This window comes from Cryptomeria japonica, chromosome 10 (genome assembly GCF_030272615.1).
Source record: "Cryptomeria japonica chromosome 10, Sugi_1.0, whole genome shotgun sequence".
NCBI classification, from domain to species: domain Eukaryota; kingdom Viridiplantae; phylum Streptophyta; class Pinopsida; order Cupressales; family Cupressaceae; genus Cryptomeria; species Cryptomeria japonica.
In genome coordinates, this window is record NC_081414.1 from 368,162,262 (window position 1) to 368,177,947 (window position 15,686).

Consider the following 15,686-nt stretch of genomic DNA (forward strand, 5'->3'; position numbering starts at 1 on the left):
ATACATCCAAAGTCAACATGTCCAATATAAAAGACATGTAAACATAGGGAAAAATTTGTTCTAGATGCAAAAAGAAAAATAAAAAAGGCCACAAAGGCCCATTAAGAAAAAATAAAAATCCAAAACTATGTGGATTCCTATGTTGCTCATATAAGCAATGCATTCCAAAGAACCACAAAGGAAGGAAAAATAAAAAACCATGTGGATTCCCAAGTCACTCATAGAAGCATTATATCTTAAATAAAAAATCAAAATTGGCATCCAAACTTGTTATTCACATGGCTTCCTTCATCCCTCCATCTAAACATATCACACCTTTCAAGTCTATTTTGGGTCCCTGTGTCCCAAAATCCACTATCTTGAATACTCCATCACTTCCATCCATTTTGGGTCCTTATGTCCCAAAATTTGCATCCACTCCTCCCTCAAAATTTAAAAATTCAAAATGCACTTGTCCTCCATCACTCCACCACCTCTCAAGGTGTGTGCCAATGTTGATCTTGAAGATATTTCCATCCACCCAAACACAAATCATTCAACATCCTATCCATTATCCAACACTTATTTTCCATCCTTCCATCCCCCTCATCCAATCCTTTGCATAAATCCTTTCCCCATTCCATCTTATCATCCATTTTATTTCCCTTACCATCACCCTACTAACATATTTGAGCATACCTTCAATAGCCATGCTCCATTGTAGCATATATTCCAAGGGTAACATCCAACAAACAATATGCTTGATTCCTTCCTCCATCTCTTATCACACATCCATTATCTTCCAAAAAGTCAAAAATCAAAAAAAAAAAGCCATCAAATTGATGAAAACCGGATAAACAGGCGTCTCCCGTGACACAAGAAAAGAAAATTAAAGAGAAATAATTTTCCCAATAGTGAAAACCACTTCTTGTGGCGTATTGGGCAAATACCATGATGAAAACCTAGAAAACATGCATCATGTGTAATCCATCATTCTCTTGCACTCTATACTTGGGGGCATGTTTCATCCACTCTATCCTACCTACCACATCTCCCATTACCCCTCATCCACTATCCATCACCCTATCTACATCCATCTTATTTTTCCATATTTGATCTTAACAAAGCTAAGGATATTCATAAGCATCATACATCCTATTTGCTTCACCTTATCCATAACTTGCACTCTGTACCCCTTATCTTATCTATTTTCTTCTTTTGTCACCCATTATCACCCTTGATCTTTCTTATCCTATCTAATCCTATCTCCATACTATCCAAATTCATCCCTTGATCTTAATCAAAACTAAGGACATAAAATGCAAAACATGTTTTTCAGAATCCTCTTGACATATTCATGCCTATGGACCATAAGTCATTCAAGGCACCAAGCCATCACCTTACCTCGCTATATTTAGTCCCTTAGCTTGCATAAATATGTTATCTCATTGCAAGATAGTCCTTGAAAACCAAATCGGCTCTGATTTTGTAATAAGATAGCTCCATCTTTTGCCTATCCATTTCCATTCCGCCAATTCATTCATCCATTCCTAATGTTTTATGCCTTGCTAGAAATTGGAAAAAATTGTAAGAATTTGTCAAAAATATACAAGATAAAGAGCTCAATAAATAGCACAAACAAGAGAGACAAAATATTGATAAGAACAAATTGTACTCTCATCAAGATACAAAATATGATCAACTGGATTAACCAATACAATGAAGATGGGCGTTCTTATAAAGGAAAGGCCATATGGATATGTTAGCACACGATCATGACATGTGGACCAATTAGAAACAAGGGTAGGTGAGGGTAGCTAGGAGAAATGATAAAGTATAACATAAGAGGTGGATCACCCACCGGAGGTGGAATGTAACAACAAGATAAGACCACAAAAGGTAGAATTTCTCCTAAACGCAACTTCCCTATGTGCACACTTCCCCAAGTGTCTCATATGCAAACTAATATGAAATATAAAGTATAATTATGAAGCATAATTTACACCAACACCCCACCTTAAGTGCAACTTAGGGGAATGTAGACTCAAGATAACAATGCAAGATAGGTCTTGGATACTAGGCCATGTTAGGTACCCATGTACAAATGTGAATGCAAGCAATGCAATCTCTCACAAATGGAGAAAGGGAGAAAACCACATGGGAAAAAACTCTCCTCCCAAAAGAGAGAAGAAAATGCAAAAAAACTCTCAATGATGAAGTATGAGGACAAAACCCCATGTGAGGAAAAAGTCCCCCCCCCCCCCCCCCCATAAGAGAGAAGAAGAGAGACCAAGTAGCCTCCCCTTAATATAGAATCTACACCAATGGTAGAAGCTCAAAATTGAATGAATAAATTTCTCCACGAGCATCAAACAATGTTCCTTCCCTTAGGAAGAAACAAAACCAAAGGTGTATCCAAGAATTATCCCCAATCATGAAGGGAAGATGTAGGAAAAAAACTCATGTATGGAGTCTTTGAAAATTTCTCAAGTGTCCCCATGTTAATGTTGAAAGTTTCCCCCTCCAAATCAAGTGTACTAGGCCACACTACTGAAAAGGACCTCCAAGATCTAGTGAAGATGAATGTAGAACATGATCCCAAGACTCAAGTGTCTCCTCTAAGGATAAAGAGACCTCCTATAAATGTTGTACATAAGTATCCACAATCATGTCAACCTCAAAAGAATGATCATGTAGAGAATGAACAAGAGGTTCAAAGTGTTCCCTCGCAACAACTGAAGAAGGATCATCTCCATCAAAGAGAAGATGAATATCATCAATTATGTCTCCCAAATCTGTAATGTAGGACTCCACAAACAAACTTGCAATGTTTGTCAAGTAGGCATCCTAAGGAACTATAATTGGAAGACAAGGTATTTCCTGTTGCACTGAATCACATGAAGCAAAAACTATAGAAATGTCTACATCATTGGGTGCAATAGTAGATGTGATCTCGATAGGAGGAGATGAAATGCAAGGCTCAATAATTGGATCACATGTGAGAACACCCAAGTTCAAGTACCCAAATTTCTCCTTGAAGAATCAACCTCAACAATAGGACCAAAATCTAAAAAGGAGTACAACTAAGATGCATGATCCACCACCCCAGTTGCAAGCTCTACTCTCCAAGTCTCTAATGATAACTAAATCAGGTGTGAACTCCACAGTTTTCCTTGTTGCTCCATGAGTGATATGATAGATGGAAAAAAGATTGTTTGTCAAATGAGGTACACACAATACATCATTGAAGGAGTTATCCCCAATCGTAATAGATCATTTCTCATAAATATCTGTGGCATGTTTCAAGGCTCAAATGAAGAGAACATAAACTGTGAAGATGTCATATGATGAGAAGCTCATGAATCTAAAAGCCATCTCCCTGAATCATTACTTGTAGTAGCACAAAGAACTTGTCCTTTACTTATCCCAAAATATGTTTTGCTTGAGAATAAATCCTGACACATGTCTAAGTTAACCTTAATCAATGATATAGACATCTATCAAAATACAAACAAATTAAAAAAAATCTTTAAAATTTCAAACAAATCAAAAATCTATAAATTCCAAAAAAAATTCAAACAAATTCAAAAATCCCAAAATATTAAAAAACATTCTAAAAATTTCAAAAAATATCAAATAAGCTCGAAAACCCCTAAAAATTAGAAAACAATTGAAAAACCCAAAAACAATCTATCATTCACTATTCACAATCAATTATCCTTTGTAAAGACAAAAATTTGAGCAAACATAACTAGAACATCATGCAAAACATTGAGCTTAACAAATCATGTATCAACAAACAAACTACCAAGCCAGCATACAACCTAACTGATCAAATGCCTATCAATTTTTAGCATCCTTGTCAAACAACATACGTTTACTAATACATCATTCCAAAAACATGCACCTATCAGATATCATGTCCTAATGGATACATGTTTCCTACAATGGGAATCCTATCAAACATCATCCTATCAAGAAACACTTGTTTTTGGCAAGAAGATCAATGTGGTTGTTGACTCGTTTGGTCAAGTGAGTCTTATTTTTTTATTCAATTTATCTTTACATCGTGTTCTTAGGCTAATCAAGGATTTTCACAAGTGAATAAATAAGTTGAGATGGTTCGTGATCCTTTTTCTTTGTTTGTTGTTTGTGGAGTGTTTTCATGAAGTTTTGGGGCACAAGTATTTTGGCTATCTGTGTTGGCACGTTCATTCGGCAAGTATCCTATGCAAAAATGAAAGTAGGGATCACTATGCTTGTGACTGTCACACATACCTCAACCCTTAGTACAACAACCCTAGAATGGATGGATTCACTCCTCATCTACTATATTTTTGTGAATGTAATGGGAAAGCATCAACACCTTGGTCTTCCATACCTCGATGTACAAATGATCTCCATTGATACATAATAAGGCTCGATGATGAAATTGTTGCACTACATAAGAAGTACAAAAATTCATGATAGTTCATTTCCTTATGTCAACTATTCTATTCATCAATCATTTCTATTCCCTAAAAATTTTCACTTCTTACTAATCATTCTTCACTTTCATCGTTCATCTAACTTTCATCTATCATTTGTCTTGTATAGGATGTGTCCTTTTTGAAATTAGACGTTTTGATATGTCTTTAGTCTTATACAGGATGTGTCTTTCCTGAAACTAGATGATCATCTATCTTTTTCTTATACAAGATCCGTCCTTCCTGAAACCAAACTTTATCTTTACTCATCAATCCAATCAATTTGACCAATCAATCAATATACTTTGAATCACTCCAACCATTTCTTCTACCCAATCAAACCCATACAAGCCATCAACTAACTAATCTTTTATCTCTCTTATAGCACTCCTCTTCTTTTGAGAGATCATTAATGCCTTTAAGGCACAAATAATCTCTCGAGGGGGCATCCTACCTCCATCCCTCAGCATACTAGGGTATGTTTTTCACTTTTTCTTTTAAACAATGCTACTTCAAAAATTGTCTTAAAGAGGGACAAAATGTAGACACCTAAAATTGTCTCATGCCTGCAAACACCAATTTTACTAATTATTCCTCTTAATATTCCTCATCATTTTCATAATATATCTAGTTTCTTAATCATTTAATCAATTAATCATCCCCCTTTTTAATATTAATTAGATAATCTTATTATTTAATTAATTTTGATTATTCGCTTTAATTAAATGATCTTTATTATTTAATTGAATTGAATTTTAATATTCCTATAATTAAATAGTTTCTTCAAATTATTTAATTATCTAATGATCTCTTCTCGAATTAAATAAATTCTTAGATTTATTTAATGTCATTTGACTTTAATTTCAAATAAGTTTCCTTTCCCTCCAAATTCAATTCAAATTTCATTTCCCTCTAATTCTTATTTCATTTCAATTTTTCAAAAACCCAAATTCAATCTAAATGACATTTCATCTCAATTTCCTACATCACACATGGTAATTCCTAACTGCCACTAACTCTCAGTCAGTCAAGTTAATCACCTTTTTCTAACTAATCAATCAATTCAATCTTTGAATCAATTAAATTAGTTAGCAATTCAATAAATTATCTTAACGAGTCAATCAATTCAGTTCCACTATCAATCAAATCTCTTGACTCGTCAATCAAGTGAGTTATTCTCTAAATCAAAGTCAGTTAGAATGAGTAATTGTCTCTCACCAGCCAGTTTCATTTAATCTCAACCATTGATCAATCATGTCTTCAAATCAATCTTAGCCATCAAATCAAACCTTTTGAAATCTATAAATTCAAGACCAATTCTCATTTTCAATAACCACTATCTTTGCAATTCTTGTGTGTCTACATTGCAAGTTTTTCATAAGTGCAACTTTGAGAGCCATCGCCCACACAAGAAGAAGGAGCGAAATGGAGGCCAAGTGCATTGGGATCAACATGGAGTTTGCATATTTTGTTGACGTTTTCTATTGTTTATTTCATTTGTACTCCTTTATTGTCTTACGTTTGGACATTGTTAGTTCTTTGTGGTTGCCTTTTATGTCTATTAGCATGATGAATTTCCTCATGTATATAGGTGGCATGTTGGAGGGTAAAAGGAGTTCTTACTCGAGATGGTGGAAATATTAGATGTTATTTTATTTTTAGGGCATTATTGATTACATATTAGAAATAGATTAGGTTAACCTAGTTATCTAGGGCATCTACATATATTTTACCTTCAAAAAAGGTATGTCTAAATTAACATGTACATTGTATGACATGTGATCGCTAAATAATTACTATAAATTAAAATGCTTATAGACCTATTTCAAGAGTAATGAGGATTTATCAATAACCACTTTTTCATGTGCATGACATTCTTTTAGTTATTCTCATTTTCTATGTAAGACATCCTCTATCATTTTAAGTCCAACATATTTTAAGTTTGTTGTTGGTGGATTATCTCTCATATGAGAACATGTAGGAAGGTATTGAAACCTAACTTCCTATATTTAAACTGCATATATGTTGGTAATTAAGGTGTCTCAACCTTTACAATTTCCTAACATTGTTTTTTAATTAAACTATATTTATTTATTTACATATGGTATAATTTTGTTTGCACATTCTAATTTGTCATATTATGTGAGTTGGCATGATGCCTTATCATCCTATTGGGAAGGTCACATAGGTCTTTTGTCTTTACATGAGGAAGTAGGTGTAACTTTTGATGTGGCATTATTTCAAACATGTGTCAGCATTTTGAACAATGTGTAATAGGTTCTGATGACATGAAAAATGATAGATTATTTTAAATGTAAGAGGAATCATATGAAAGAAGGTGTCTTTTTGCATGTAAAAGGTGTGGGAAAGTGTGTCATGTGGAATTGGATGCATATTCCTTGTTTCTTCCTCTAGAAGCTTTCTAAAAGCTTGTATTATCTATAAATAAGGTGCTTGAGGAAAGGTCTTTAATATAGGTTGATTTGTAGGTACTTTTATCAAGATTGTTCCAAAATTGTCAAGTAGAGAACTACTAAAAGAGTGTTACTCTATAAATGTATTTTAAACTCCATTGTTCATAGATGGATATATTGGGTTGTTCTTTGGGGTGCGGGGTTTTTCTCCTGGATAGGTTTTTCCATGTATATCAGTATTATGGCAAAATTTATTTATGTTTGTGATGCTAAAAATGTAGTATATAAGAGAGGCATACACATATAATGAGACAATAAAACATAATTGAAAGCTTAATTGAAAGCTTAATTGAAAACTAAATTAAAGATGCAAACCATAAGCCTTCCTTGAAATGTCCCATTTTCCTCTATTCTTGAGGACCTTTAAGGTGTTGGATTGGTTGGCTCTCAGCGGGGCAATGACCTCCAAAGTGGCAACTCAAGAGTTGAGTAGCTACTTGATCATGATTGATTATGCAAAAGATATGAAATGCAATGCTATGATTAATCCAAAATGCTAATTACTAGATGATTGAAATGAAAATTGCCTATAGTAATGATGCAAAAAATATGAATGAAAGGGATCCTTATTGCTCCAAAATGGGGGATATTTATAGGAATTCTAAGGCCAAAGATGAGGTGGCAGGAATCGACAATCCACTCTGATCTGAAGATATTAAGGGCCAAGATTGAGGAAGTTGGAGAAGAGGTTGGAGTAAGAGACACTTGTCATCTATGTGGTGACAAGTGACAAGGAGTCTTGCTCATGAGAGGGAAAGTGTCCAAGGGAGGATACATGTGGCAAAAGTGTCAGTGTCTCAAGGGGAGAATATCCATATCATAGGAGGTTAGGATAAGGAGGTTAGAATGTGCAAGATAGGATAGGGTTAGTTAAACCCAAGGTTACATGGAATGGGTTAGGTTAGGTGGTTAGAAGTTAGGAGGCATGTGCTAATTTGAATTTAGAAATTCAAATAATTGGAAAAATGGTTATCAATCTCAACAAACTTGAGTTTGTTAATTTTAATTAGGGATTAGAAGAAATGATTTAGATGGGGGGAGGATTAATTAATTTAGATTAATTAATCAAAAGGGATATGAAATGAACTATATAAATAAATCATGTAGAATTATTTACTAATAGATGAATAAGGGAATTAATCAAATTTACTTGTGAATTCAATTAATTGGGAAGGGGGATTAATTAAATAACTGCGTATTTAGTTAACTATCTTCGGACCATTTTTAGGTGTAAATATTTTGCCCCTCTTTGAAGTGAGGTGTGATGACGCGTTGATTCAAAGAATAATCTCATTTTTTATGATGGTGATGTGATATTGGTTCGATAGGATGCCCCATCCATTGATTGCTAAATTTTGGTACGATGATGCCCCCTCGGAAGATCAATTGAGATAATTGACCTTTGGAGTGGTTGGATCGTTACAAAATTGATTTCTCGATGAGAAATGATTTGATTCCTGCAACATTGATTGATGAAAGTGTGAGTTCTTTGATCACTTTGATGTGGTTCTTGATGTGATGATTGATAGAGTTTGATTGAATTGATAAGATTGATTAGATTGATGAGATCGATATTTAGTCTGGTGTCAGGAATGACACATCCTGTATAAGACAAAGATGATCAAAACGTCTAGTTTCATAAACGATATATCATGTATAAGACTTGATTAGAATGTCTGGTTCCAAGAAAGAATTCATCCTGTATAAGACACGATAGAATGGATCAGATGAGATGGATTGATAGAATTGATAAGATTGATTGGATAAAGAACAGACATTTTGTTGATATCATGTTGTAGGAAGATTCAAATAAGCTAATGTTGGCATATTTGAGGGAGTAGCATAAGATTCTCTTTGGGTCGAAAATATATGTAGAGAGGGGAGCCATCATTCTAATTGTGTATACACCTATGATGATACATTGATGATTCCTATGATAGATTTGGTCTTCGATAAGATGAAATTTTGTGATCCCATGCAAGAATGAAATGCAAATCTACTTTAAAAATGCAAATGTAAAATGAAATACAATGCGACGATCGGACCGGTCATGTGGTCATTACTTTGTTTCATCATTGAGCCTTTAAAATGTGGGAAGTGAGTGCAAACATCGATGGTATAATTGAACCATGATGACCTGAGCACTACTTTCCTGGATTTTGATATTGCAAGTTAGCACAAGCATCGAGGTATAATTGAACCAAGATGACCTAAGTTTTGCTTGCGTAAAATAGGTAGTATTAACCATTTCTATATTCAAGTCCGAAATGTCTTCCATGATACTCTGATGATCATGTCCTGAGATAACTTTGCACATATTAACGATTAATTTATAGACAACAAACAAGAAAAATATCATGTTCCTTCCTTGTTCCTCTAGTCAGAGACATCCTAGAGTCACTCAGAAATCATGATAGTGAAAATCAAGAAAAAATAGTTGAACCATTATTGTCAAAGTGTTAAAATCATGAGTCAAGATGTATCATCTATTGATATGTGTTTGTCATATTTAGACTGATATGTGATAGTTGATGGTTGACAATGTGATCTTATGTTCAATGTTGGATGTGTCTTAGTTTTTCGCTTGACATGTGTTTTCTAACTGTTGTTCTACCTGTTTGATTAAGCTCAAAATGATGAAAAAAATTTGCCCCAAGCTAGGTTTAGGATTTTGCCCCCAGTCTAGAAACAAACCTTATTATGATATATACAATGATCCAAACCATGACGAGAAATCACCTGCAATGCCTGCGTATGTACAAAGGCTTTATTATGGATATGAACAACGCTGATGGAAATGAATGCAAGTGGAAGGATGCATGAGCCAATAGATGGAAGAGCTAGCTGACAGATAGTGCCTGTTTGTCAGGTTTTCACCATCTATTTTTATTGCACTTTTTCTCATATTTGATTTTTTTTTTTTAAATTTCACTGTTTTTGTATTTTCTGTTTTTAACTTTTTGGGGGATTTCTTTTTCACTGTTTTTGGATTTTCTGCTTTTTCATTGTTTTAAGATTTTCTGCTTTTTCAGACATAAAAATTCTTCAGATGCATGCTATTGATGGGTTCCTCGAGCTGATCCTTATCCTATGTTGATAGCTGATATGCTCTTGACCCAAATACTGTTGTGACCACAAACGGACCTAACTAGTTTGGTTCAAACTTTCCTTTCTTTTCTCGATCTGACTAGTTTCATGGATTTTCCTTTAGTACTAGTTCCCCAACTTGAAAGACTTGTGGTTTGACCTTGTGATTATAACTTTGGCACATTCTTTGTTGATATACCTTTAAATGATCAAAGGCATTTTATCTTCGTTCATGGATCAATTCTAACTCTTGCAATCTAGAGACTCGTTGTTCTCCATCTGGGATAAGACCTTTTAATGATACTCGTAGAGAAGGTATCTCTACTTCTATTGGCAGTATTGCTTCTGATCCATAAACAAGAGAGAAAGGTGTGGCACCTGTGGATGTGCAGATACTGGTATGGCAGGCCCATAGAGCAAGGTTCAATTGAATATGTCAATCTCTGCCAGCATCATTCACTGTCTTTTTGAGGATTTTTAAAATAGTTTTGTTTGATGCTTCTACTTGCCCATTTCCTTGTGGATAGTAGGGTGTGGAAAATCTATGTTGGATCTTGAATTTCTCACATAGCTCTTGTACATCTTGATTCTTGAACGGTCGCCCATTATCAGTGATAATGGTCATGGGTATTCCATAGTGACAAATGTTGTAGTTCAAGATAAATGCAACAATTTGTTTTCTTGTGATATTGATGAGAGGTACTGCCTCAATCCATTTTGTAAAATATTTTGTAGCTACAAGGATGAATTTGTGACCATTGGATGAAAGAGGATTTATCTTGCCTACTAGATCAAGACCCCATTGGCAGAAAGGCCAAGATGTTTCCAAAGCATGAAGTTCTTGTGTTGGTGCATGAATTAAATTTCCATGGATCTAACATTGTTTGTATGTTTTAGCTATCTAAAAATAATCTCGTTCCATAGTTGGCCAATAATAGCCCAAGCGTACGAGTTTTTTCGAAAGGGTAAGACCACTTGAATGAGTACCACAGATGTCGTTATGAACTTCATTTAAGGCCTTCTCAGATTCTTCTTGTTCGAGACATCTTAAAAGAGTACCGTCTAGACCTCGTTTAAAAAGGGTATCCGCGACAAGAGTATAATGGGAGGATTGGCGAATAAAGTTTCTCTTTTGATTTTTTGACAAGTCAAGAGGGAGGATATTATCTTTCCAGTATGTGTAAGTTTGGCCATAGCGGGAGGAATCATGCACAACAAGGTGACAAATATTTTGGGAATCAGGACAATTATGTGCAAGGTAAAACAACTCTTCCACCAGGAATTCATGACGCTCTTGATTTTTCATGTGTCTACAATAGAGAAGCAAGTGTTTCCATGGCATTTGTTGCTTTGTTGTCATTCCTCAGAATCTGCTGAAAATTTATTTCGACAAAGTATTTATTGAGCTCATCGACCATCTTTTTGTAAGGCATGAGTTTGTCATCCTTTGTTTGATAATCGTCATTGATTTGATTGATGACGAGCTAAGAGTCTCCAAAGACCTGAAGTTGTGTAATGTTCCATTCTATGGCCATCTTTATTCTTATGACCAAAGCTTCATATTATGTTGTGTTATTGGTACATGGAAAGCTTAATTTGTTTGCTTTTGGAATTGTATGACCTTGTGGTGTGATGAATAATATGCTTGCTCCTGATCCATGTTGTGTTCCATTATTGATGCTTGCTCCTAGACTGATATTCAAGTGATGTATTATAAGATCTGGATCCAACCCTGGAATGTCTACATATGACCATCTTTTGATTTGCCTCCTTTTGAAGAGTTCCAAATATTTTTGCCTTGCTAGTTCTAATAAAGAAGTTGTTGGATATAGATCAGTTGTGCCAATGTTAATTGCCTCCATTGGTTATATTAGGACATATGACCTATCTTGATAAAATTCAGGCAAGGTGTCAAATCTCCCATCTTTCAGCACCTCGAGGAGGTTTTCACCGTTAGATGCGTCCTTTCTTTTTACTTTTTCTCGGTCTAATGTTGCCAGTAAATGGTTTTCGACATTAGACCTGATATTGTTTTCTTTATTTTCATTTTTGCGACTAGGAGATTTGGCACCCACTTGACTCGAAGATACGTTAGTGAAATCCCTAGTGGAAGTTGTTGTGGGTTCGATTGCATTAATATATAAGGATATGACATGGTCATTAGGAAAGGTATCAATGGTGGTATGTCTTTTATTTTCCCAGTCCATAAGTTTAGGATGGATTAAGGGTAAAGGATCCTCAGGTTGAATTATTTCAAAGATACTAGGGGTCATGATAGAGATGTCAGAGCTTTCAATATGCATTTCAATGTCTAGAACGATACTCTCATCAAAATGACCTCTTGCAGGTAGCTCCTAATCGTCCTCAATTAAGTCCAAGTCAACCGAATGTGATTCTGATTCAAGTGGGCTAGTTCATAACATTTGTCCTGCATATGTGTGAACTATATCGACACCTACATCTTCTTCATCCCTTTCAATTTCAAGTTGCTCTTGTTTGTTTTTCCATGATAGAAAATATTCTATGTTCCCTCAATCTCTTAACTCCATTTGTTTTTCCATGCTTGACAAAATTGATGCAAATGATTGTTCCTTGGATTGTGTGCTTGAAGATGCTTCCTCTTTGTTATGTGGAACAATGACCTCTTGAGTTGGTTTTAGATTACTACAACACTGCAATGGATTTGAGTCTATTGAGATCGTGATTTCCTGCCCATTGTATGGAAATTTCAGGCACTGATGACATGTTGATGGAATAGCTTGTATTTCATGTATCCATGGTCTTCCCAAGAGTATGTTGTATGGTATGTCCAAGTCTAGAACTTGGCATGTTGTCTCTTTCTACAAAGGTCCCACTCTAATGGGTAATATCACAATTCCTTTAGAGGAATGCTTTTCCTCATCATATGTTTTGAATGTGATCTTTTTCTGGGGATCAACTGCATCTTCTGAATAACCTAGAGCACGGACAAGACTCAATGAGTAAATGTTTAAGCCAGCTCCCCCATCTATTAGGACATGTTTAACGAATGTTCTATGAAAGAGGACTTCAATTTGCAAGGGAGCGTTATGGGGATGTTGCAAGGAATCAATGCTTAGATATGAAGGAGATGGGCTTTTAATAGGATCCTCTGAAATAGGTTTGATGGCCATTATGGATATCCCTTGGGGAACTTCATCCTTGGGTGTATTGTTTGGCGAGGATGCTATGGAAGGTTCTTGCAAGTTTTGAAGAGGTGTAGGAATAGATGCCTTTGGAGACTCAATTTGCTTATGGGGGGATGAGCCATTTCTAGACATAGGTGCACGATTTTGATCTTCCTCAGCAAAATCCTTTAGGGATCTCTTTAAGAGTCGCATAAGAGAGCCACCTTTCTTTGGAGATGCATTTGAATCCTTGTGAAGTTTTGACAGAGTTAGATTTTGATTTTGGACTTGTTTGATTTCTCTGATATGTTGACAAGTTATGTCTTCTTCTTGTATTTTTTTTTGGTATTCCATGTTTCTATGCTCTTTAGCTATTTTGAATGTTTTTATTTCTGTTGCAAGGATTCGATTGTCTAAAAGGTGTTTCAATAAGTGACCAACTATCAAGGTAGGTATGATATAGTGATATGATATGAAAAGATAATTCAAGTATAATTCAAGTATTTGTAGATTTGTAAGTTTTTTTATCTTAGTTTGGAGTGCAATGATGATGATTTTGATAAAAACAAGTCCAATAGGAATGATATATACTACGATGTGGGACAAGGTTATCATGATCAAACGTTGTAGTTTCGTGATAGAGGATGATAGATCCTGATGAGAAACTATGTTTTGAGTGATCATTTTATCAAAGAAGGTGTGATGTTGCACTTTGAGATGTTAGATCTCAAACTTGTTGGAGATGAATACTTGAGAACCTTAGTGTGTCTTGCTTTGAGTCTATTTTAGCAAAAGATAGCCTGACTGAGTGACCCGAGAAGATGACCTAGTCTCTATGTTTGACTGTCTGAGAAATGGGTTGTTTTTGTTTTCTGATTTTGGTGCAATTTACCAGAAATGCTGCTATATGGACCAAAAATGCTGATAAACTGACCAAAAATGCTAATAAACTGACTGAGAATGCTGCTCTACCGACCAGAAATGCTGCTATACTAACTAGAAACGCTGCTATACTGACCAAAAATGTTGCTATATGGACCAGAAATGCTGACAAATTGACCAGAAACGCTGACAAACTGACCGAGAACGCTACTATACTGACCAGAAATGCTAACAAACCGACCAGGAACGCTGAGGAACATACCAAAAATGCTATTCTATAGTGCAACGACTCTAAAGTTCAAAACACTGATGTTTAGACTCAGCAAATTGGGTGTTTGAACTTAGGAGATTATTGTTTTGACCTAACTTTTTTATTTTTAGACTCGGATAACTGAAATTTAGACCTAGCAAGCACATACTAGAAGATCTAGTGTTGAAACATGAGAAATTTGACATTAAACTTAAAAGAGCTGATGTTTAGACCAAGAGAGTTGATATTTAGACTGTAAGAGCTGACGTTTAGACCAAGAGAGCTAATGTTTAGACCAAGAGTGCCGACGTTTAGACCAAGAACTCTGAAGCTTAAACTAGTGATGTTAAACTTAGACAATGATTATTTTGACCCCAAGAGTTAATGTGTAGAATGAGAAAATTGATGTTTATACCTAGCAAGCTCAACCTTGGAGAGTTAATGTTGAAATATGAAAAAGCTAACATTCATACCAAGAGAGTTGATGTTTAGACTAGAAGAGTGACTGTTTGGACCATAGGTGCGACCATTTGGACTGAAAGTGCGACTGTTTGGACTGTAGGTGCGACTGTTTGGACCGTATGCGCGACTGTTTGGACTATGAATGTGCCTGTTTGGACCGTAGGTGTGACTGTTTGGACCGTAGGTGCGATTGTTTGGACCGAAAGAGCTAATCTATTGTGAAACTTATAAATTTGACAATTTGAGGTTTGAGTTTGCAATTTTTGTTGTATTTCAATGAATGATATCTTGACTTGACTTACAAACACAAAAATCAAATTTTATTTTTGTCCCAAAGGACACATAAAGTGTATGTTCAGGAAGCTTTAAAGAAAGCCCAAGTTTTCACGAGTTTTGAACAGTTGAAAACACATCATTCTACCTATCCAAAGGAGATTGGCTTCATTATTAGTTCTTAGCCCACACTTGGTACCCTATCACCTCACACAACCTTGTCATCCCCTAAAGGGCACCCATTTTTTTGCCTTTGTGAGAGCTAGTGGAGTCCCATTATGAGCCTAGCAATAAGGTCTCAAAAGGGGAGTTTGCACATACGCTCAAGAGGGACATATGGTGAGTATCTTAAGGAGAGATTATTCCCCCTCCATGCACTAATAATTTAATAATGTTTGGAGGTAAACTGGGTAGCTTCTAATTTTAATTAGAACTAGTAAGGGATCTGTTCAGCGCGTCGGGGTATAAAATATATTAAGAGGTCTCCCAGCCTTGAAAACCAAGGTTTGATATACCCAAAGGTATGGAGGAGAGCTATTCCTGAGCACTGTCATTGACTTGATTTTCATCAAATCACGTTTATTTTATAGTGGGTTGGAGTACTTGGCGTTAGTCGTTCCCACTTGGGTCGTTCCCCTCTCACCGACCTTATAGGCTCCTCGGAGGT